The following is a 25,625-nucleotide window of genomic DNA, read 5'->3' as shown; positions in this document are numbered from 1 at the left end:
GGGGAAACAGGGGCGATTTCTCACTTGCTTTCGTATAGGAGGTATGTTTACCAGGGGAACATGTTTTCTTTTGCTCCTAACTAAAAAGCAAGGTAGGTGTTTCAAAGAAAGGCTTTATCACTCCATAAAAGCCAGCAAATAGGGAGAAGTTTATTAGGGGTAATAATGTGCATTTGTTAAGCAGTGGGAAGAGTCCTGAAAGAAAGAGGTCCACTCCAGTGAGGGGGTGGAGGCCTCAGCAACATTAGAGAACTTGGCTGTCAGCAATTGGCAGAGTAACACGGGAGGAAAACCTTGGCGATCAAACTGCAATAGGCTCTAGAAAGGGTGACCATATTACTTATTGTCCAAACTGGGACTTTTGAGAGGGAAAATAAAAGTAAATAATTACACTAGGACATATGCTTACCTTAGTTCAAGGGTATATGGCAGAGGTCTGGAATTCAGGTTTCCGAATTAGTAGTGTCCTTGCCTTTCAAAGAGGGGTGATCTTGTCTTCTCCCCAATTTTCCCCACATGCTGGGACTATTGTGACGCCTCCGGCTAACCGCTTTCTTTTAGCTTCTGTATATTACTTGCTTGCTTTTAGGAAGTTGGCATGAGCGGACTGAGAGCAGGGAATTATGGGATAAAACAAAATGCAGAAAGAAAACCCTGATTTGAGGGCCAATCAAATGGCACCCAGAACGGGGTAAAGCCAATCAGAACTAAGGTGAAATAAAATGCTGCAGAAAAGCGGGCACAAGGGGCCAACCAATCAATGGAAAGGGCAAGCGTCTGAACAAGTCATGCACCCAGGGTATAAAGGACTCCATCCTGAGTGAGCGGGGGTCCTTGTCCAAATAGAGGTAGCCGTGTTGGTGCTCTGGGACTTGGACCCTAGCTCGAGCTAGCTAATAAAAATCCTATTTTCAGCCTCGGAGAGTCTGTCTCTCTGTTCTGTGGTTCTGTGAAATTCAGGCCCTGCACTATAAACTGTTTAGGCTCTTCAAATTTCATCCATTGAAGGTGCTATGTAAAATTACAAATATGTAGCATTTTTTTCCCCTGAAAAATGAACAACTACAAATGTTATCATCTACAGTCATACCTTTTCAGAGATTTTTAGGATACCAGAAAAAAATAAGTTCCTAGAGATATGCTGGGCTTTCCAAGTCTTTTAACCTTCCATAAAATACCCTGTTACAGTGTCTGGCTTCAAGAAGTGAATTGCTCTGGTGATGGACGAATTTAGTAACTCTCCCTGAAATGCAATTGTCAGAACATGTCTTTGCTCTTTTTTATGCATTAATTAAAAAGAAGCTTTTAAAAAGTGTGTACATAACTACCCCCCTCTCCTGTTACCCTGTCCTCATCTCAAAAATACTCTTTTTTTTTTTTTTTTTTTGAGACAGTCTCGCTTTGTTACCCAGGCTAGAGTGAGTGTCATGGTGTCAGCCTAGCTCACAGCAACCTCAATCTCCTGGGCTCAAGCAATCCTGCTGCCTCAGACTCCCGAGTAGCTGGGACTACAGGCATGTGCCACCATGCCTGGCTAATTTTCTATATATATTAGTTGGCCAATTAATTTCTTTCTATTTATAGTAGAGACGGGTCTCGCTCTTGCTCAGGCTGGTTTTGAACTCCTGACCTCGAGCAATCTGCCCGCTTCGGCCTCCCAGAGTGTTAGGATTACAGGTGTGAGCCACCATGCCAAAAATTTTCTAAGGATTAGAGTAGAATATGGTTTGTCAGAAGTAGGTAAAGTGTTATGATTCATTTCATTACTTCAGGAGGGAAAACACATTTTTTTTTTTTGGTCAGTGTGTATGTGAAGCGTGCTTGGAAATTTGAAGGGCAGAAATGGAAATTATACATATGAGAAGGTCCAGGGAAGAAATGTATGACTATAAGAGTAGGAGAGAGGATTTTGCCCAAACTACATCACCTTCAACTCATTTGCAGGCAGGTGGAGTTAGGAATCTCGCCAGTGTGTGTGCTCCCGTAAGAAATGATTTTGCTGCTCTTCGGGTTGGGGGGTGGAATAAAATCTGGAGATATTAACTTGGTTTACCCTCCACTTCCCTTCAAAATTCCCCACCTCCCTCTCTCCTATTCAATCAGTGACATTCACTGCCTGGAGGGACAATTAGTGAATGGAGTACAGGATACAAAAGATCAGAGAAAGTGAAAAAACACAAATCCCAGGCTTTGTGTTTCAAACATGCTCTCTGGAAATTCGTAGTAGAGAAAGTGGCCCTGAGAGCAAGTCTTTTTGTCTTACTCTGGCAGCCAAAGGCTATTTGAAATAAAAGGCTGAGCCCTCAGCTGGGCAGCAGCTCATGCTTTCACTAGCCTTAGTCCCCAAACTTGAGGGGGTGTAGGAGTCACCTGGGAGTATTATTAAAGCACAGCTTCTTATTGGGCTGGGGCCTGGAGGCTGTTGGGGGGGGGGCAGGTCTACATTTCTAACTAGTTTGAAGTTGCTGTGAAGCTACTGGTCCCTTGACCATACTTTGAATAACATAGCCTTAAATGATAGTCTGGAACGTGAACACGTCATCAATTAGACTCTTGGGCTAGAGAAGGTACTTTTCAGTTTGGGAAGAGTTGCTTCTGAGAGAGCTTAGCTTGTCCCCGGGAGGAGCACTTGACCAGGTCCTTGTGAAAGGCCTTTTGGCTGCAGCGGTGTGGTGCCTGCAGCGGCGTGGACTTGACAGCGACCCAGGCAGAAGTGTCAGGTCGCAGTCTGCAACCCAGGCAGAAGTGTGGGGTTGGTTTTGGTGCGGTCTTGGCTGAAGAATGACCAGACACACCAAAAGCAAGGTAAGTATGAAAATGAGGTTTATTGAGGAGAGAAAGATAGGATTATAGAGCAAGAACAAGATATAGGTTTACAGAGCAAGTTACATATGCCACAGATGATGACTGGACCCATGGTCGTAGCAAAAGAGATCTTGGTTGTGGCCTGGGTCTGGTTTTATAGCGTCTGGATTGGGACCTCTTCGTGGTTCAGACATCACCGTGGAGCCACTTTGATGGACAGTTGGGAGTCATTATGATGTGAGCCTTACTGTGCATGCAGATCTCTCGCGGGCCTCTCTGAAAGCCCATTTGGGGGTGACGGTGAACTGCAACAGCACCCACTTTCATCCCTAGGAGACCTGGAATCCCTTGCTGTCTACCTAACGGAACTTCTGGGGTAAGTCTCCTGCGGCACCAGGCGGCAGCGGAAACGGAAATGGCTGCCGGGAGCTCCACAAATGCCCTGAACCGGCTTCCTCCCCATCCCTGAAGTCACTCGTAGAGGTGAGTTAGACTATCACTGTTTCTGTGCTTCTGAGATGGGTACTGGATGCTTCCAAGAGGGCTACTGGAAGGGAATGAGCCCTGAGGTTGGGCGTGGGTTGCACAGTGACTGGGAGAAGCTGAGGAGCAGGGGCCTGTGGGGACCTATTTCCATGTAGCACAATTAGAGCAAATGAGCAAAGACTAGACAGACAAGTCTTTTCTTATCAAGACTCTCATCTCGTTGCGAGGATGGAAGGTGCCTAGGTTCTTACAAGCCCTTCTGGAATTCCAGTGTCACTCCAGGGAGAAAGGGAGCATTGATGATAGGCTTATAAATGGACTAAGCTCGCCTTAAAGAGACTGAGACCATCCTGAGGTGACTGAAAATAAGCCCTAAGTTTATCTGAACTAAAGTAAGTTTCCTTTATTAGGTGAAATGTGGGTTTGAAATGGGGATTGAGCCTATGTTAATCAGCTCAATTGAGACGTTCCACAATGTATACATATTTCAAAACATCATTGTATGTGATTGATATATATAATTTTTATTTGTCAATTTAAGAAATAAAAGATTAAAGAATGGGAATTGCAGGGACGTATACGAAAGAACTTAAAAGTTCTGTATTTTACATACCTGAGTGTATGTTTATGGAATTCTTATTACTTAGCACATTGCTCATCGTGTAGTAGACACCTTGTAAATATCTTTTCATTGTGTAAATGGAATGAAAACAACTCAGTCTGTCAAAAACTAAGGAACAAGAAGGTATGGAAACAAAACAAAGAAAATCCTCAACAACAAGTACAGGAAGGTCAAGTTTAACACTCGTTGTACAGATTTAAAGCCCTCTCCTTGAAGGGTGTTGATTCACCAATGCCAACTGTCACTAGGGACAGGAAAGAAGCTTGGCACAAACCAAGCACATCCTAAAGATGCAGGTGCTATTGTGGTGTGCTAAGCGAAGGAGAGTGTGAGCCTGGGATTTCTGGAGATATTTGAAAATGAGTTAGACAAGATAAATGCAATCCTGCTTAAAAATAGGAAAATGATGATGATTTCTTGATATCTTTTTCTTAAGAAATAGAGTTTCAGCTCTATGATACAATTTCTAATCTAATCGGAGGTTAATTTTGTCCTAATTTTAGTAGTCCTAAACATATATGTATATACATTAATATATGAATAACAGATACTTTAGAAACAGAGCTACAATTTCCACCAAAATATGATTTTATTTTATTTTTTTTTTATCAGTGTTGTGTGTTTGATAAGAGGCTTTGCATATAAAGCTAAAAATGCCACATGCCCTGTAGGGAGCCCTTTATTTCTAGTGACATATATTGGAGTTATTCTTTTTTGTTCATATGATTTACCTTAAAAAAATCTATTGAATGTGCCCCCAGAGAAGTGCAGATAGCTATTTTAATAATCATATTGGTATTCGGGTGGAATGGAGTGGGTAGAACTGAAAGAACTTGCAGGGAATATTGTTTCTGGAGTCCATGGTTCCACCAGCCTGCATGTAATAATTAAAGTGCAGTACTATGGCTAGAGTTTTCAGAATAAAGTTAGGAATTGCATTCTCATAAATGCTGATCTTTCACCTTCCTTCCAAGCTTTGAGAACCCTTAGCTCATACCAGAAGTGGCACAATATGCTGCTAGGTCAACAGATGGCAGGGTTACACTGTCTGTCTGTCTCCCATCAAAGGGCAAAAAGTGTTTACCCAGAGCATTTGACTGTCTGGTATCTAGCCTTAGTGGAGCTGATATTCAGGTCTCCAAGTTCTGCCTATGACTCCAGTGACTCTGTGCTATTGCAAAGTGCTGATGACCAGATAAAGCCCTTCAGCTTGACTCTCACTGATAGCACCCCCACAATGATAAGCCTATGCAAGCAGTGGAGGACCTGGTTCTTTGAATAAAGAGTAATAACCCATTTTAATAGCCCTTGCTTATGACATTTTTCTTGAAACGTCCATATCACCCATGGCAATCTGAGTTCTACATTGTACTTTTAGGCTATAAATATACATGTGTATATATATGTATACATATATGAAGCAAAATTTTATATATATATTTAATTTCATTTCATCTTAACACAAGGTCTATGAAGTAGATATTATGCCCATTGTACAGATGAGAAAAATGAGTTCTAGAAAGGCAAGATAACTTTACCAACATCCCAGGGATAGAAAATTACGGGGCAGAGATTTGAAATCAGGCATGTTTATCTCAAAGTCTATACTTTCTTTCTATGTGTGAGGCATTCCCAGTGTAGGAGATGCACACTGACATTTGCAAGGTCATAGAAAGGTGGTAGAGTGTAGCTGTGGCTTGATTAACCTGATAACTAGCTTGTTGATGAAGCATTTGCAGGCTTGCTGATTTCCTTTTGAGATCTTCCAGTTCTGAGAAGTAATAGCAGACTTGCTCCACCAAGGCACAGAACAATCCAGGATGTGTGTATTGCAATGTAAAACTGGGGTAGAGCTAGAAAAGAGATTCTGGCCCCTGAATCTTCTGCTGGCTTTATCACTCCCATTTATAATTTCTGAAAATTCCCTTAAATTCACCTCCATTAGCCCAGGTCATCTGTAGGATCACTTAATTTTCCCGGGTCCTCTTCAGCATCTTTCAGTCACCTTTAAAAACCAACCTTGTAATATTTTAATTGAACCATATCACTTGTGTTTCTAACATTGACATGGATTTTACACAGCTGTTTACACTAATATGTGTTAAAATGCCTAATTACCGCTGCAATCACAGCCTGGCTCAATAGTCTTGCCAGCTCTTAAATATATAGTTGTGTCTTAATCAAACACAAACGTCAATGAGCATCCTAAATTCCTGCAATTTGTAAACTGGATTAAGGGCAATAAATGCAACCCTTCAAACAAGAACACAGAATTTTGCATATTTCATGCTAATATGCTCATCTGTTTGTTTTGTTCTTGTTTCCCAGATTTTAAAAAATGCTTGTTGATAAAATGAAGGCAAAATGTATGATGAGGTGAGTGTTATATATTTTTATCCATAGGATTGAGGGAAAGGCTTGAGAAGGCCTGAAAAATGCTATACTATGTCTATAAGAGCATTTAAAAAATGTCTTACTGTATGTTTATAGTCATATTAAATTGTTGGCTGATAACTCTTTTTTTAGTCAATTGGGTAAACTTATTACTAATTTTTGGCAGGTATTTGAGCACCTACTAAATATTAGGAACTATGGTAAGAACTGGTAGTTGCAGTGGAATGTTGTAAGAGTCAGACTGACTACCCTGTGTGTAGGTTACCCTGGGAGCTTGGAGGAGGGAATGGTTGTTTACTACTGAGCTCTCAGGGAAGACTTCATAAAAAAGATATATTTGCATTGGAGAAATGAAGGATTTTGAGATTGAAGGACAAGCAGGAGAACTATAGACAGAAAATAGAAAAAAAGAGTCATAGTCACTAATGAATTGTAAGAGGGCAGGCCAGTTCTAAAAACTATGCTAGCTCTGTGTGGCTGAGAAGGAGAGTGCTATGGGCAAAAATCTAGGAGATGTGACATTAGAGACATCATTGTAAGCCCCACAGATGATGATGGTGACAAGTCGCATAATAGTAAAAGAATGTGCCAGCTATAAAATACTAAGGAAAAAGAGTTAATTGGAGAGGTGCCCTTTGACCTATGGGAATTTTGTCAGTGGTCACCCGACCCATCTGCAAAGAAATGTGTACCGGACCCCATCCCCCAATGTCTAGCCAGCTTGTGCTAGAGAAGCCTATGACAGTCCAAGGACATTAGTAGGGAATCATTAGGTTTACCTCTCTTTTCATTGGTTGACTTATTGATTGAGTCATGTATTCATTCTAGCATTGATTCAATAAATGTCTACTTAGCCCCTACAAATATTTCAGTATTTTCACTAGTCATTGAGAAAATGACAGTGATGCTCTCTTCTGTCCCAGAATACAAAGAATGAGAATGATCATATCACCCTCATTTATTCCATCAATAAAAACATGCCAATTTCCTGATTTTATAGATTCTCTAATTTTGCCTTCTACTCATCATGTTTAAGAGAATACTTATTTTTTTCTAATGAACTCTCATTTATCTAGAATTAAAATGCTGTACATGAAAGACTAAAATAACCAGAACCTTAAAATGGCCTGCATTATTTTATGGGGGAAAATGGTATGAATTGAGTATGTATTCGACACTGACTATAGTATATCCTGGAATTACTGCATATTTGATTTAATTTCTTATATTTTCATCATCTAAATATTGCACAATAAAACATGATTAGAATGAGACCACTAAGATATATCACATGTGCTTCAAAGGAAACAAAAACATCCTGAATTATGACGAATATAACTCTTTGACACTCACACACACTCCTGTAATTTCCATAAGGGTAGAGATCATGTTTGTCTAGTTCATAAGTGTATCTGTAGTGTGTGGCATGTTGTGTACTCAGAAAAAGTAGACTTATTCTGAATGCATATTCATTTATGGTAATCATCAGTTGTGGTAGATTTCACTTTTGTTCCCCATTCTCTTCCTTTTCCCACACCTTTTGCCATGTGCTTTTGCAACTCCTTCCGGCCAGTGATGTTGGTCTCACCTAGCGATTTGCTTGGGCATCCATAAGTGGATGGAAGTGACAGTGAGGCAGGGCTGAGCTTCGCACTTGGGAAACTTCTCTGCTTCCACTAGGATCCCTGAACCTCTACCCCAGCCTTGAGAAGAAAAAGACCCCAGAAAATTGTTATCCAAGGAGAATGAGAGGTGGTTGGAGCAGAGTAGCCCAGCAGACATCTGACCAAAACAATGCATTCTAATTGCTGTGTATATCACTGAGTTTTGAGGTGGTTGTTACCCATCAATGCTGTGTCTATAGTTGACAATCTCCTAGTTAGGCAACATATTCAATTATATGGAAATATTCCACGATCCTTTCCTTTTCTTTTCCCCTTCGCCCATTTACTAACACAACTTAATAAGATGGTAACTTATTATATTTAGTCCAAACAGTAGCAGCATGTATGACTTACTGATTTTTTTTTATAATGATCAAAGTTGGTGTTTTTTTTTTTTTTCTTAATTTGGTTGTTTGTGTGTTTTGCTTACTGGCATCAAACTATGAATAAGGAGATATTAGTTTTGGTTCCCTTAGTACTAACACAATATCTGATGCTATGAAAGTATTTAAGTTTTCTGAGTTTCAATTTCATTACCTGTTAAAATATCTGCTCCTACCTCCTTGAGATATTGTGTGTATAAAAATTAAATAATGTATGGAAAAGTGCTTTCAGAGTGTTTCATAAACTGTATGTGCAGTAGATTATTACTTATTATTTTTTTAAATTGGCATGCTAAAAATATGGTCACAATTTTATCATAATAACTTGCTATGTATGTGATGACAATCAGAATATCCAGTTTCTGAAAACTCTGTTTTTAAAGATGGATCAGATATTGTTTCAGCTGTCATTTTTTGTCACTATCACCAAATTATTAATATTTCTTTTATATAGCATCACTTCAGATAAACCAGATAATTAGAATTTGTCACCATATTGTAAATGTTATTTATAGTAAAGGTGACAAAGAATAACAAAATATCATGGATTTTAGAGGTAGAAAGATTTGAATTTGGATGCTGGGGTCACAAGTGACTAGCTGTGTTGCCTTGGGAAAGTTAAATAACCTTTCTGAGACTCAGATTTTTCATCTCTAAAATATGGATAATGGCAAATAATTTGCAATGTTGCTGTGAGAACTGGAGATGACATTTGTGAAATGTCCAGTATATTGTTTGGCATGTAGTAGGTAGTCAATATAGGCTAGATATTGTTATATTTGCATTATGGAAATCTTTCGAATCTACCCTATGCACTTCTTTGGCTTCAGTAACTTCTTTGGCTACATGATTCCTTGCCATCATTCTCTCATCATTGATTTTCAGATTGTGGTACCATCTAAAAATTCACTCAGGTTATTCAGATGCACATGTAAGCCAGTTTGATCTTTCAAAATTCTCATTTCTGATTTTTATTGTCTTCTCTCTGTGGCCGTATTGATATTTATTGTTTCTTTCTACTAAATACTTACATTACCCATTTTCTTACATCATATCTGCTTATTTCTATTCAGTTCATGGCAAAACTACCAAGAACCCAAACTCATTTGAACTGCTTGTAATGAGTGGATTAGGAATAAATTATATAAGCTTTACTATATGGACTTTATGATTTGGAGTTTGACTGCTTAGAGCTTTTAAAATTCTAATTTCTTGGCTGTGTTTTAGAAAGCTGAGGTTTTAGGATAAAGTACTTTTTAAGAAAACTCAGATTTTAAAATAATAGAGAAATTTTTAGAAAAGTGACAATCTAAGGCAGACCTGATAGAAGAGGTTGTTAGTTTTCCTTTGAAGTCACATTAATTCAACAATTTGTATTAGAAATCCAAGCATAGGTTATTAAAATTAATAACAGTCCTACAGGAGAGTCTGCAGGTGAGATGCATGATATCATTGTTGAGTTCATAGTTTTTCTACAACTTCAAGTCTCTTTAGAAGGCAAATGGTATACATTTGTGAGTTCAGTTGCAATTTTGGTCTTTGAAAGGTAGTGTGGCTAAGTCACTACATCTACTCCTATGATTGATGACTTCTAACCATCTAGCAGCTGGGGCAGAGGCTGCCCCAATGCACCTCGTGCCCCTTATTAAACTACAAATGTTGAAAAGGTATGTGGCATGATATATAGGACTGGCCTTCTATTCTAGAGTGAAGATTAAAAATGAGATACCTTAGTCAGGCTATTCTAAAGCAGAGCTGGAGTCAAATACTTCGATGGATGTAGTTTATTGAGAAGGGATCCCTGTAAACCATCTTGATCTATGGAACATATCTTGGAAACATCTGTACTATTGATTGTTTTTTGCTGTGGACAACTAGATTTTAATCCCACTGGTAGCCCTCTAAGGAACTGTGCAGGGACTGTGCCTCAGAATTGTCTCTCCAACATGTAGGATGTCTGGGCATTTATCTGCTAATGCCTGTGTCTCACTAGTTGAGGATTCTCCCCTGTCCCAGGGGTATTGTTCCCCAACTCCACCCCTGTGCTTTCTGACTGTGACTGTGCTGTGTGGCTTTAGAGAAAGTCTTGAGGCAGCAAAGTGGAGACAAGTTGCTGCTTGGGCTTGAGGAGGGTTGGTGGCAAAGTGCATGCAAGTATTTCTGCAGTTGCTCTGAGATCAGAGGTGGACCAAGTGGATGTGACGAGGGGCACAAAAAATTCCTCCTTTGAGATAATGTTTATGCAAAGTGCTTTGTGGGCCATTAAGTTCTAACAAATGTTATTTGTTATTAATAGTGAAAAAATCCAAATGTTCTTGTTTGTAATAAAATATAATAAAATTTTATCAAATGATGTGACTCATCCTGATTAAAAATATTGGTGATACTATTGTGTAAGGTTATAGCAGTCATTTGTTTATAAAAGGCCAGAGATTGGATAGAGTATTCACATACCCATTGCTACTTCCCTGTCATGCTTTTTACCTCTCCCCAAACTGCTATCTGGCTACCATTGCAGGTAAGGGATCTATCCACCCCCTCATGGCTCCCTGATATCTTTATTCCAATGAGCATGTAAAAAAATCCAGATGGAGGCAGAGAAAAGGGATGGAGAATACTCAGTTCTTCCTCTCACACTTCCTGTAGGTTGGGGGGCAGGATTGAGAGGTTAATCATATACACATTTTGCAGAACTACCCTCAAGAGAATTACAAGAACTTGAATGTTCCCAACATAAAGAAAAGATAAATGTTTGAGGTTAGAGATATCACAATTATCCTGATTTGAGCAGTATGCATTACATGCATGTGCCAAAATATTACATATACCTTAAACTATGTACAACTATTGTGTATCAACAACAACAAAAGTAAGAGAATGGCCAGAAACCTTGACACTTGCTATGATTTTGCTATTAACCTACGAATGTGTCCAATCCATAATTAAGTTGTATTTCCATAGTTCATAGTCTAGATCTATCAGACTCAAACTTGTATGATTAGGTAATCATCAACGGATATCTAGTAAGTGCTCACAGAGCTGTGTGCTGGTTCTGTCACTCCAAGGAAAGTAGAATTATAAGAAGACTTCATCTGGCAAGGCCCATAAAGGACAGTGACTTTGTGGAATGAATCCAAGAGGTACACCTCTTTGGAGAAAGACATCACTCAACTGTGAAAGATCACCATGACCCCTGCTTAGCATTGCATTAACGACTGTTAAGTCCATGAGCTTAGTTACCCTTTATCCTTGTGTGGGCATTGACTCAGAGCTTCTGAAAGATCAGGGTGAGTATGAAATGTTTATCTCTAGATTATCATTCCCTGAATGAAAACTCCTGAAACTTACTGGCAAATAAAAACAAAACTCTCTGTTGTTTCCAATTTAAATATGTTGTTAGAGTCAGTCTACTGTTCTAATAAGTAACTCCACAACATATGTGGCTTGAGATAATCCAAGGATATGTCACCCATATCAATCCATTGGATCTGGGGGTTGGTGGGTTGCTCCTCTATGCAGCCATCCAAGGACCCAGGCTTCTTTTCATCATGAGATCCACCTTCATTCAGGTCCTCAGAGTCTCTTTGTTTCAGCTAATAGACAGGCAAAGAAATGAGGCTCTCAGGTGGACCTAGAAGGAGGTCATGATACTTATATTCATCTTTTTGGTGAGAATTTAGTCATGTGCCCACACCTAACTGGAGAAGAGTCTGGAAATTGTAGCCTAATTGAAAGACGAGGAAGTAGAGGAGAATTCAGCTATGGGTGAAATCTTGCAATCTCTGCCAAATAAGGAGTAGAAACATGGGACCCAATTGAGCAAAGAAATGAGAATAGGAGGTTTTGTTTTCTTTGCGGATCAGTTATACATCTAATATTCTCTTCTACAAAGACAGGTGAGGCTATTGCATCTACTATGTAAGGTGCTATACTTTGGATATATAGGCATTTCTTTTTGAGTGAGGACATCTCACATTTCTAGATGGTTTTGTTACTTCTCATTCTAGTTTGGTATTGTGGATGGAGTAGAAGGCAAAGACAACTATTTTTTTACATTCATGGTTCATGGTTCACCTTCAGATAATCAGCCAATAACTGGAACAATCACCACTGAGGCACTTAGATTTTCTAGTAAGTATCCAGCAGTTTGGTGATGAATACAGAGAGGTGGAGAGGGAGGGTGCACAAATGTCAGAATCATCTAGGAACAAATTGAGTTATTTATGCTAGTCTCAGGGTGAATCATCACCTGGTGTGGGTTTCTGAGAGAAGGGAAGTAGCAAGTAGATTTTGCAGAAGTGACCTTGTGCCTGGTGTCCCTTCACCCCACTGAAAATCACTACTCTCGACTCCAAGTTGCTTCTCTGTGTTTGCCCTTCTTGCTCCTAGTGGCAGATTCGATTCATGCTGTCTTCTCCTTTATGGAGAGCAATTTTCCTACTGGATAATCATTGAAGTTCGTGTATTAGTGTTCGAGGGCTGCCATAACAAAATACCACAGACCAGGTAGTTTCAACAATAGAAATGTATTTCTTGCAGTTCTAGAGGCTGGAATTCTAAGATCGATGTGTTGCAGGGTCAGTTTCTGGTGAGGGATCTCTCCCTGGCTTGCAGATGGCCACCTTCTTTCTTGCTGTGTCCTCATGTGGCCGTTTCTTTCTGTACACATCTTGGGGTCTCTTCCTCTTTTTATAGGGTTACCAGTCATATGGGGTTAGGGCTTCACCCTTATGGCCTAATTGGACCTTAATTATTTCTCTAAAAGTCCCATCCTCAAGTACACTCACGTTAGGGATTAGGACTTCAACATATGAAGTGTGTGTGTGGTGTGGGGGAGGGCAAAATTCAGTCTACAAAAGTCTCAGGTGACACATAATACCTTTTGGCTTCCTAAGATCGTACAGCTTCAAATTTTCTTGAATCTTCTAAGTCCCCAAAATTCCCAGAAGCAATTATAGTCAGAATTCCAATTAGGAAAGCAAGATTGGTAAATTGAAATTCATTTTGTGAAATTTAGACAAATTTAGTTTCAGAATATTGAGCTGTGCCTAATTCTCCATGAAGTAACATTTCAGGGTTAGAACTGGATAATTTGTATGAGTAGGCAAGTTGCCCCCTGATCTTCCTACCCCATTCCTAAATTCCTTTCTTAAGGCCTCTCCTTCCTTCTTTCCTGTATCTTCTTGACCAATATGTTCTGTTCTCACATCAAGGCTGCTAGATACCTTCACGCTTAGTCCCCTCAAAACCTATGCCTCCTGCTGTCTCATTCTTTTAGGTTTCTGCTCTGGGGCAATGGCAACTGACTAATGTGATTAACAATTTATTACTGATAAATGTGTAGGTGGGAGGTAAGTATTTTAGGCTACAGTCCCTCTTATATTTGCATTAATGAGGTGTCCTCTGAAAACTCAAAGCCTTTATCAGATGGGGTGGATTCTTCGGGAATAGGTGGCGTGGGAGGAACTTCGTTGTTCATGAACCCTGTGTTACCTGTGACCAGTGAGTCAGGAAGGTGCTCAGAGCACGCTCTCTAGTCAAGCTCTATTCCCTGAGTATAGAAAATCAGTCTTGCACTTTCCCGCCACAGAACTGACCCATGCAGATATGTTCTTAGGAATAGACCATCCATTTCAAATGAGCACATTTTATTATGATCTACAGGGCACAGTTTTCACAAAAGCATTTAAAAACTCTCCTAGTTCCTCCTCTCTTAACTCTTTCATGATCTACCTATATGTTACGAGATCTCAGGGAGTAGGAAACGTGTCCTGTTTTCTTTTTTTAATGAACACTATTGGTGCTCCACAAATGTTTGGTGATTACATTTTTGCTCCAGTACAGGGTTTTCTTCCTTTCTTTTTCTTTTGGCAAATAATATTTTCATCATCACAGTTTTCAAAATGTGCAACCCAAACAGAGAAAGAGAATGATTCAGATTTTGGAAGCACATTTGGATTATATAAATTTATTCTAGTGCCATATCTGTTCCCAGCTCCAAGTGTCTAAACCATTAGGGTTAAACTCATGCTATTTGAGTCAGCATTCTCATTGAATGGCATTATTATTATTGTTTATCATTGCCTCAGCTTTTACAATATGTGTGGTGCTGCGGAAGACATTAAAAAGACACAGTTCTTGCCTTGGGGCTTACACTCAGATAGGCAAACAAACAAAATGTATTTAAGAAGAGGTAGATTGATCGAGGAGATGCAATCTCTCAGGTGTTTGTATTTGTGCTTTGGGTTCATTTGTCTTTTAACCAGCTGTGGGCTAAAGGAATCTCTAAACTTTCCTTCAAACAAGGACATAAATGACAGGAGTTCAGAAGAAAACATGAGCCTTGAAGGGCAGAAAACCAGGCTGAGCATCCAGATAACCTCATTTCGGGGCGAGGGGTCTTCTGTGGGCCTGAATTGTTCTCACCCCTCATGCCTCTTTCAACAATTCATGCTGCCTGTGGCTTCCTCACTGGAAACCAAGTCATTAATTTAAAAAAAATGGATGACCAAATTTTATGGCCCATGTTCAAGTATTTGGCTAGTTCTTTACTGTGAAACACTGTTTAAAAAATTGACTAGTTCTCCTTAAATCCTTGAGCCTTTTTTTGCACAAAACTCAGGCAAAGTTTTATCTCAAGGATATATTACCCTCAAGTTTAATTTTTGAAAATCTAATCTATAACCTGAAATGAATAAAAATGTATTTCATACTTTTCAGTCTTCTCTTTTGGTGAACACTTACAAATTTTTCTCATGCAGATGTAGAGCAGAAACACAGATTTCTATTTTGTATATTATCTTTGGCATGTGTGGAAAATGTTCCCTTGTGTGCATGTGTATGTACAGGCATGCAGACAGTATCTTCGCCTTAGAAATCCAAACACTATGTGTGCTTGTTGTCACATGAGACCAAATACCTGCTTCTGGGAGTGAGCCAGTGCAGAACTTTCAATTTCATATGTGAAGTGCATGGGGAACAGGATGCATGGGGAACTCCATGCTTGGGAAAGCTGGAGAGAAGTCCAGATTGCAGAGGGGCTGGCAAAGACTTAACTGTGCATGGGAAGGTCAGATTCCACTTCATTTGGTCACCATGGTCTCCAGGTGCACAGAGGGTTTCCTCCTCAGAACCTTGATTGGGGTAAAAAATGGAAGCTCCCAGAACCATGCATATTTAGGCCTTGGATTCCAAAGTTTCTGTTTCCTTGTGCTTTCTCATCACATGCAGGAGTGTGGCATGCCCTTCCAGATGGCCCACACAAATGCTTTGTCGTACTTCACTCACTCTTTGCATGTCAAGCATCTCTGGGACTACATACATCACCAATTAGCATCTTATATTCAGTTGACAGGAATGATTTTGCAACATTTTATACAACATTTGATAACATTTGCATGTTGTGATTGCCTTTTCTTATAAGAATGAAGGTTGTGATTGTGGAATTTTCCTTCTGGCCCCTCTCTCACCACAAGCAAATGCTTTTCTCCATGCAACACCATTTGATTTGTATTTTAGGGAAAATGCCTTTGGTGTGACACTTCTGGAACCTGGTGAGATCACGTTAGTGTGTTTACCAATGCATACAGTAGGCATTTACTATGTCGCATCTCTCTGGGGGGCTGTATTCCTGTGGATACACTCTCATTTTTTCAGATTTTAGGTAATGAGGCCTCCTGATTGATTTATATATTTGGCACTGCCAGCCCTTCAGGCCTTTGCAAAAGTCTCCTAGCTAGACATTCCTTACTCTGTGCTTTGTGCAAGCATTTCATACAGTGAACTTTGTGTGCTGTGCTGATAGTAAGGAGCAATCCTGGTGTATAAAATTCACATTTAGCCAATGCACCAAAGAGATGCAATGCACCAAGGGGATCACATTGTGCCCTGGCAAATGGTGGCAGTTACTTTTAAGATTTTCCAATGTAATCGGTATTGACACTCTGGAGAGCAGGTAAGCAGAAAGCACAGACCCCTGTCGGATGTGCCTTCTTGACGTCTCCACGTGGCTGGTTCACAGGCATCTCAAACTTTACAGGCCTGCTTTCAGATTCCTCGGCACCTGTTCCTCCTCCATCTTAGTAAACGATATGTCATCGACTCAGTTACTCTGTTCAGAAACTTGCAGCCATCATGAATTCCTTCATTTCTTTCATCTTCCCCAGCCCTTTCCTCCCAGAATCTGTCATTAAGTTCTTTTGCTTCTGCCTCAATAGACCCCGGATCAGTTCAGTGTTTGCCACCTCCTGCCTCAGCCTCAGTTCACATCTCCATTCCTGGGAAGCTTCTGTACTCACCAAACTGGCTTCCCTGTCATGAGTCTGGTTTTCATATATTCCTTTCTCCACCCAACCATTAGAGTTCTTTACATCATAGAATGGGAGCAGGTCTTTCTCCTGCTGGAAACCTGGCACGGGCTTTCTTTTGTGCTTAGGACACACCTGGGCCCTTCTCACCTAGCTCCCCAAACTAGCAAATCCCTGCTCCTTCTGGCTCCTGACTGCCTAGCTCCAATGTCACACAGGCACAGCCTCGCTACGCCCCAGCCACACTGGGTGTTTGGGTTCTTGAAACTTTTTTCAGTTCTATGCTACCTCGAGGATTTTGCATTTGCCATGCCTCCTGCCTGAAAAGTTTGTTTTCCTCTGGCTCTTCACTTGCTTGGCTTCTCCTCATTCTTTGGGTCTCTTCTGGAATATCTGTCTCTCAGAGAGGCCTTCTGGGTCTACTCCGTTGGAGCAAATGCCCGTGTTTCTTTCTGGTACAGCACAGCACCCCGTTTATTTCCCTCACAGCATTGATCATGGTCTGAAAATATTTTGGTTGTTTATTTATCTATTTGTCTGCTGTCTATTCCCTATTGTTTAGTGCACTCAAGGCCAAGGTTTGTCTTGTTTAATTTATATCCCTGATACTTAGTGCAGTATATACTGGCACATAGAAGATACTCAAAACCTATTTATTGAATGAATGTCTCTGATGAGTTCTGATAAGGAGAGTCGAGTGTGTATATGTGGTGTGTGTGCATGCGTGTGTGCCTGTATGTGTGTGTAATGGTTAAATTAAAGGAAGAACACATATTCTACCCGGGTGTAGGAGAAGAGGCAGGAAGGCTTGCATTAGATTAGCATTGCAGAAAGTCAGGTTAGGTCAGCTGGGGGTGGGGTGGGGAGTTATCAGCACAGAGCTGATCCATGAAGCCTGGGTCGGTGCAGAGATCAGAGGCCTTGGCCACATAACACTGGCGGGTTGCTGGAGACCAGTCAAGTATGTACTGATTGGCGCCTAGGAAAACAGCATAATGTGCTCATTCACATAGAAAGAAGAAGAGAACCACAGCTCCAGGGTAAAATAGAGCCCGGACCTTCAAAGGAGTCACGTGACACGGTGAGGTCACATCACATTCAACTTCCACTTCTCCATGTAAACAAACATGTAAATTCCTAGGATGGAATTCATCATCCTCATAATCTGCAATTTAATTTTACAAACGGGGAAAGAGCTAAAGAGACACATTTACCAGCTCCTAATAGACAGTGGATGAGAATTTGATGGGAGCTCTTGACCACATGAGGCTCAAATTGGAGGAAGGAAGCATATTCTACAGGGAAAAGAAACTCGCTGCCCTGGTCAAGACCCCACTCTTGGAAGCACATGGTTAACATGGTTAAGCACATGGGCTCTGTGAATAAAAATAATAGCAATACCATATAGCATTTCATGAGCACGTGCTATGTGCCAGGCACTGCATTAAACTGCCTCTATGCACTGTCACTTAAAACTCACAATACATCTATCAAGTAGGTAGGATTTTTTTCTCTATTTTCATAGCAGAAAAGCAAAAAGGTAAGCCAGATTACCTCTAGATCACACAGCAAAGTTAGGAGATGGGATTTAAACCCTTACTATTTACATTTAGAGCTTAAACTCCATTCCCCTCTATCAATTTGCAAAGAAACCTCATCGCTGGCTAATAAGACCATGCCTCTGCCAGGGAAGTAAAAATGTGCACAAGGGCATACTTGATATTACTGATTTCCAGGAAAAATATAGCCTCTAAATTTATACCCTGCAGCATTTATTAGAGTATGTTGTCTTTTTTATTTATTTAATTTTTTTTGCTTGCTTATTAGAATATGACCAACTTTAGATCCTTGCCTTGGACCCCTTGTCCCTGGTCCTCAGTTTCTGCAGCTCAGCTGAAGGCAGCAGGTATTACCGGCAGAGATGAGAGTGTGGCCTGAAACATTGATCCATGGAAATTCTAAAAATTTGATTATTTCAGTCTTCCATTTACATTAACTAGTTTAATAACACAACTTATATTAATTTAAGAGTAAACATTTTGGAGAACTTGTGTTGTAGTTCTCATGTCAGGTTTGTCAGGGAGTGTTACCAGTTAAGAGTGGCTGTCTCAAAAGAATCTGAAGCATCCATTTAAAATTCCAAAGAGAATCATGTTAATTTCAAACATGATTCAATTTTAAAGTGTTGCCAATAAAACAAAGATGTCCGGAGAAACTGGGAAAAAAAGAAAATAGAAACAAAAGAAGAGAGAGAAAGTGATTAAATCTTGGAACTGTTATTGGGGAAAATTTCAAAACAGGATACTGAAGGTTTCACAAAATGCATCATTCTCATTATTCCCATTTTCAGGTAAAATGCAAACTAGATGCAAGCAGTTTTTTAAAACACCGTTTTATGTGTCTAATAGGCCAGAACTATTGAAGCACATCAGATCTCTCATTTTAATATGCATTTACACATTTAAAAATTTATATGATTGGCTATGTTGAAATGCTGTGACTTCCGGAGAACCATTATGGCTCACAGTATAGCTTTTTATTTGGCATTGTATCAATTTGGAGCTCAGAATGTCATGATCTTAATGCAGACAGCAGGTATGCATGTGAGAAGCAGTATGGAGAGAAAAGTAAGGTGCACATGCAGTAGGCAATTTTCAAATGTCATCGTTTCAACCCTAAAAAAAAAAAAAAGACGGAAATGTTCTGCTCCCTGGTCTGTGCCAGGCACTCCCGTTTGCTCACCTTGCGCTCCTCCCTTGCTTGCTGCCGTGCTGTAGTGCATGGAGGACCATTTGCCCCTTAAATATCACACGGAGCAGCTAATTTACATTATAGACTGTGGTCCCAAGAGGGAGAAACACTTAATTTTATTAATAGAGTGGATTTTAAATCTCTCTACAGGAGGCCACAGAATGTCCCAAAGGGCTAATCTATGCTATGGAGAGATGGCAAATCAGAAAAGCCCCAGCGCAATTTTTCCCCCCTCTGAATTTGCTGCCAATGAAAGCTACCGCTAGGCCAATTGGCTTTGAGCATCCTCTTGTTTGAACACCAGAATTGATCTACACCTGATGTACGAATACCTAAGCCCCTGAGGTTTACAATACGTATGCTAATGCATGGCCTAAGCCCCACTGAAACAAACAGAGCTGGGATAATAATTTTGTAACCTCATGTTGACATAACCCACCCGCTTGCTGAAGAGCCCCTTCGTGTAGAGGAAACAGAGAAACTATAATGATTTTCAGATACAGTTGACAAGAGACCATTTAGTAAACTTTTATTTTTTTTTAACTAACAGTATGCAGGGATGTTGTATTCTAGGCTGCTACTAATAATCTCATCAGAATGCAAAAGCAGCGACTGTGTTATAAAACCAATGATCTGTTATATTCTGCAAGAATTTACAAAAGCCTAATGTCATTTACTACACCATGAGAACCATACTTGGATAAAAAAAAATAAAACACAACAGAATTCAAAAACTGATTACAGCCGACGAAAAAATAAACTGTGTGCGAATGCAATGCTTTAAAGGTATAACATGCTACAGTTAAAGACATGGAGCCCAGTGGTGACTTTAGAAGGGAAGGATTTCGTGTTTAGGAATGTATAAATGTGCTACGTCACTTAGGGCCACGTTGGGATCAGGGGATCCATCCAAGCCCAGGATTCTCCGGTCCACACTTCCTTGCTGAGTAGGTGTTAGAGGCTCAGGCTGCAAGGAGCTTACAGGCTCAAAGAGTTTGGTTTTTCGTTTTTTTTGTTTGTTTGTTTGTTTGCCTTCTCAGCAGCATTTTTTGACAAAAGCATATATATAGCAGGCTTAAATATAGATTTTAAATGATTTTAACAAGGAAGAACTCTTCTTCAGTGACAACTGAAAGGTCAGTGTCAGGGATCTGTCGGGATCTCCGTGCAGCTGGGACTCAGCCGGCCCTGCCTCCCTCTCAGCTGGTACCTGGGATGGCTTGAAGGGCAGAAGCAAGCTTCCCTGAGACCATTGTGCTCAAGGCTCTCAAAGATTTTATAAATGCAATTCTGGCAGTTCGTAGCATGTTAATTTCATAAGGAAATGAATGCATTTAAAAATTCTTTCGTTTGATGCCTGAATCAAATTCTTCTGCATTTTATTCAGTAATTTAAAAAAAATCAGCTTTGTGAAGGATGATACCTACCTTTCTTTCTACCTCTAGATCCATCTGTCTATATATCTACAATCTACCTTTCTCTATCTACCTGCTTGCCTGTCTATCAAGAAACTTTGATATTCTTGCAATTGCTATAATCTTTGGAAGATATTTATTTATTCTCTCCTTTTCAAACTAAGTCCTTTGGAAGCATTTTTATCTCCAGGATGCAAGTGGCAGAATGTGAGGAGCACGGGGTCCTTAGCATTAAAAAGCATTTTTTGCAATATTGCTAACCAGCTTCCAGCAGATTCCTTATAGCATTTGTATTCCCAGATGTCCTTGAAGGTACACTTGGTCTTGCAAACTTGCAGGGAGTCATTTTGAAGTGTTGACTTAGGCGCCTGTAAGACATCTGGTAATAATGAAGATGGAGCTTTTAATGCTTTGGGATTTTATGAATGAGTTACAGTACAGTCGCTGATGAATCATTAAAGTACATCTCTACAGGAGGAGGCCGCCCATATTTCTTCACTTCTGTGAAGTTGCACATATTGATAGTTGTCCAGAAAGAAACTGAGATCTGCTGTTAAGATTGAATTCCCTTCAAATCCACCGGTTTGAGAACCAAATGAAAGTAATGTTACATTTCAGGAGAGCCTTGCTCACCACAGATATTAACATAGAGCTGTGTTTTGGAAAAGAGGTCTGTTTATGAGGGAGTCTGAATCACACAGGGCAATAGTCAAGTGTGTGAATGGTCCCTTTGCCATTGGCCATGCCACTGCTCTTCTTCCAGAGTGACTGGAGGAATCAATGTCTGCCTGGTGACCTTCTCTTCATCCTCAAGAGCTGCCCCAATACCCTCTTCTTTGTGGTACCCCTAATCTTCACAGGTAAAATTAATTAATTCTGTTACATGCCCACAGCACTATATACATAATTATCTTAGACCTCTTAACTGTCTTATAAGTATGCCTACAAATGTATTTATTTATTCATTTATCCTACTAGATCAGCAGTCCCCAACCCTTTTGGTTACAGGGACCAATTTCATGGAAGATAATTTTTCCACGGACTTGTGGGGAAGGGGGGTGGTTTGGGGATGATTCAAGCGTATTACATTTATTGTGCACTTTATTTATATTATTATTACATTGTCACTTGCCACTCACTGATAGGGTTTTGATATGAGTCTGCAAGCAATTGATTTATTATGCAGTCAAAGCTCTCTGCTGATGATAATCTGTATTTGCGATCACTCCCCAGCACCAGCACCACCGCCTCAGCTCCACCTCGGATCACCAGGCATTAGATTCTCAGAAGGAACACGCAGCCTAGATCCCTTGCACGTGCAGTTTACAGAAGAGTTCATGCTCCTGTGACAATCTAATGCTGCTGCTGATCTGATGGGAGGTGGGACTTAGGCAGTGACGTGAGCAGATAAATTCGGTTTTTGGAACGGTGCTCTTTAACGTGCCTGTTAAACATCCAAGAAGAGAGATCGAGAGAGGAGCTTGACATAAAGTTATAAGAAAAGGAATAAAAATGAGCATGGAAACATAGATTTAGGGATCATGGGATTCTAGAAGAAACAGAGAGTATGAATAGAAATTAAAGTAACACAGAGCTTCTTCTTTGGATCAGAATATAGATCGTGGAGGAAAAAAGAGTACTGTCATATGTTCTCTAAGAAATGATAGGGGTAGTTTTCTTAGTTTTTATATATTACTGTGAATATAAATGTATTGTTGATTTTTTTGTCATAATATGTTTTGGCCTTTTACTATCTATTGTTGGCTACACTGTAATGACACTTAACATTGTGTTTTGCATTTTACTAGTACTAGCAAGTATAAGACTTTTCCCATTTTTCTGGAGATCATACAATAGAAAAAGTAATAGAAAATTATAAAGGGCATTCTCAAATTGTTTGAAATGGATAATCAGTGAAATATCCATTGAAAAGTAAGTATCCATTGAAAAGTAACAAGGTTTCAGAGCTAGATGTATACAGAAAACATGTATGTGCATCTCTCTCTCCTGCTTTCTCTGTATACAGTACGTGCACACACACACACATATCACTAAAGTCAGATGTTACCATTTTATAGATATTGACAATGAAGTTCAGAGAGGTTAAATGATGTCACATAGTGAGTGGCTGAGGTAGGCTTGGAATCTCCAAACTCAGAGTTCTTTCTATTTTACTACTCCTAATTGAAATAGCCAATAATAGCAGGTCTCATCCTATTACTAAGCACTCCATCCTTATGACAGCTCCATGAGGTTAACAAATGCAGCACATAAAGTAAAGTCTTCCTACTCCTGCTTGTATCCCACACTCTAGAAACATCCCTAGCTCATGTGGAGCTAGCCTTGGACCTGTACTGAAACTGTGCATGGAGTTCCTGGAATTGATGAGTCAGGGAGTGCCATGATGACAGTGAACATACATACAGTCAGGAGGACATGGGGCAAAATAATTAGTATGGAACACTTCTGGATAATAGCCACCTTCCAAGGGCTCAACCTTTTAATGTTATGTGCCTAAGTGAAACTTCTCTCCTGGGCTTGAATTTTAAGAGCACAGGAAATGAGTAGGTTCATTGAGTGTATGGTTTAAGATAACATAGGAGAATAGAAAGGGAGACTACAGGAAAAGGAAACAAATATTTATCAAGTTTTAGGAACTTTGAAAGGTAAGAAGGTAGGGTAGGTGAGAAAATAGTAATGATGGTATTGATAGTGATATGCTAGGAGAGACAGGAAGAGGAGGATCTGGTACATTCAAACAACATGCTTTTGTTTTAAATCATCTGCTCATTTTTGACCTAAGATCTTGCTTCTGGTAGTCAGGATGCATTTAAAGCATTAGCCTTTGCTTTCTACAAAGTACGTGGCTGGCCCCATGTGACTGTGGGTGTTAGATGCACAAGGGTGAGAACAGGGCTGTGGCATCCCTCATACTCAAATCCCCAAAGGAAAGCAGGTCTGGAAAACAGCTTCCTCGCAGAATGAGTTCATTTTAGCTGACAGCTATGGAGTATCTCGGCATCGCAGTTTGTACGCAACATTGCTAGCAGGATGCCCACCCACCTCCATTGGGATTAACAATCCCCCGTGGGGGAGAAGAGGCTGCTTCCAAGTGAGTGAAGCAGCTGTTGTTTTACACAGAAATGTCAAAAGCACAAGCAAATTTCTCATCACCAATTGGTGGTGTCATGGCCAGGAAAATACTTTGTGATTTTTATGTGGTTTTAGGGGAAGCAACTGGTTGTAGCAGGTTTAAGTTATAGATATTAGTATAAACTATAGTTAAGTTATAGATAAACTGTGTCTGGAAAGTAAACTCTTGGTTAGAATTTGTTTGCTTGCTAATGATAGAAATTGAATCCGAGATGTGGCAGGTGGGATTAAATTAGCGTCACATCTTTGGAATTTTCAAAAATTGTGTTATCTTTTATTTACTTTTTTCTTAGTAGTCAAATGAGTATAAATATGTCGAATGGATATGAGTATGAAAATGTGTACAATCTTGTCATGATATAGTTCTAGTACATAAAATATGCCATTGCGAAAAATAAGTCTCTAAAACTCAAGTATTTAAGATAGTTCTCCAAACACAAAGAAGTATCAGCTATGGGTCATGTGTCCTTATACTGACCTTCCATTTATTTATATGTTTATCTCCCACCCAGTTGTAATCTATCCATGTGTCTATGCACCCATCCATCATCTAACAGCAATTGATTAAGGGCCTCTGTAGCTGATGTACTGTGTTCGACATTATAGGACACAGACAGTGTGACATGACTCCTATTCTGTGTCTTTTAGAAGCCTCAGATTATTTTGACTGTTCATCTAGAGCACAAAGAAGAGTGAATCGCCATATCATTGCAGCAGTCATCTTAAAAAAAAAAAAAACTAAAATAAAAAAAAATGTTGCTTCCTTCCCAATCCAGGGAGACACAGACATCAAGGCTTATCATGGATGTGAGGCCAACCCTTAGATCCCTTTTAAGACGAGCCCTGGTTATGCAAGTGACAATAAAGCATATATGAGCTAGAGAATGTATAGAGACTGTAAATTAGTCATTTAGATTATGAGAAAATAGATGGGAGTTCAGCATAAAGAATGAAGTCTAATATAACATTGTGAATATCTTTGGCATTTCCTTGGAATTCTGGCAAATCTGATGTGCTGTACCTATCAGTGGTATTTGTGGCACCCGTGCCTACAGTTCGGGGGCTGCTGTAGACTGCCTAAAATAAATAGCCATTTGGACATGTAATTGACAGAACAAGACAAACCCTTAGATTCACTTTCCCATTAGCCAAACCTTGTTGGCTTAATCTGCCTGATTTTGTGAGGAAAGAAACAAGGTAACTTGGTAATTAACATGTGTCACTTTGTAATTAACATGTTTGATAACACATGTTATCAAGCACTGCTCTTGAAATTGCACCTGGGGTTGGAACATTTGGAGTTGGGACCTTCTTCAGTAATCATCTCCCTCAGCATCCCATTTTGTAGTTAAGGAAACAGAGGCCAAGTAGATCACAGGACTGGCTGGAAAAGGGTCCCCACCTGGGTCTTCTGTCTGCAGGTCAGAGCTCTTTCCACTCTGCCTCTCACACAGCTTTGTAATGTGATGTTTCACTGCCAACAGCTAATCATAGGACTGATCTTAGCGTAAGCTGGGGCATCAGAGTCTTGTTTTTAAACTCCTCTGTCTACATTTTATTTTTCAATTTCCTTTCTCTATCCCTCTCAACACCCTCTCCAGTCCCCCTTCCCTCCCTATCACTCATTTCCTGATAAGGACACCTAG

The 25,625-nt window shown here is 39.9% G+C and overlaps 1 long non-coding RNA gene across 1 annotated transcript in view; it reads left to right on the top strand.

Moving 5' to 3' along the window:
* Window positions 1-3,079: 3,079 nt before the first annotated feature.
* LOC105881089 (uncharacterized) overlaps window positions 3,080-25,625 on the top strand; it is a 43,649-nt gene continuing 21,103 nt past the window's right edge. Inside the window, exons 1-2 of the long non-coding RNA XR_012912790.1 lie at window positions 3,080-3,288; window positions 6,242-6,289. This is a non-coding gene — a long non-coding RNA (uncharacterized LOC105881089). The remainder of the gene's footprint in view (window positions 3,289-6,241; window positions 6,290-25,625) is intronic.

The sequence above is a fragment of the Microcebus murinus genome, chromosome 17 (assembly GCF_040939455.1).
Source record: "Microcebus murinus isolate Inina chromosome 17, M.murinus_Inina_mat1.0, whole genome shotgun sequence".
NCBI classification, from domain to species: Eukaryota; Metazoa; Chordata; class Mammalia; order Primates; family Cheirogaleidae; genus Microcebus; species Microcebus murinus.
Note: the sequence above shows the minus strand (reverse complement) of the source record. Positions and strands in the feature narration are given on the sequence as shown.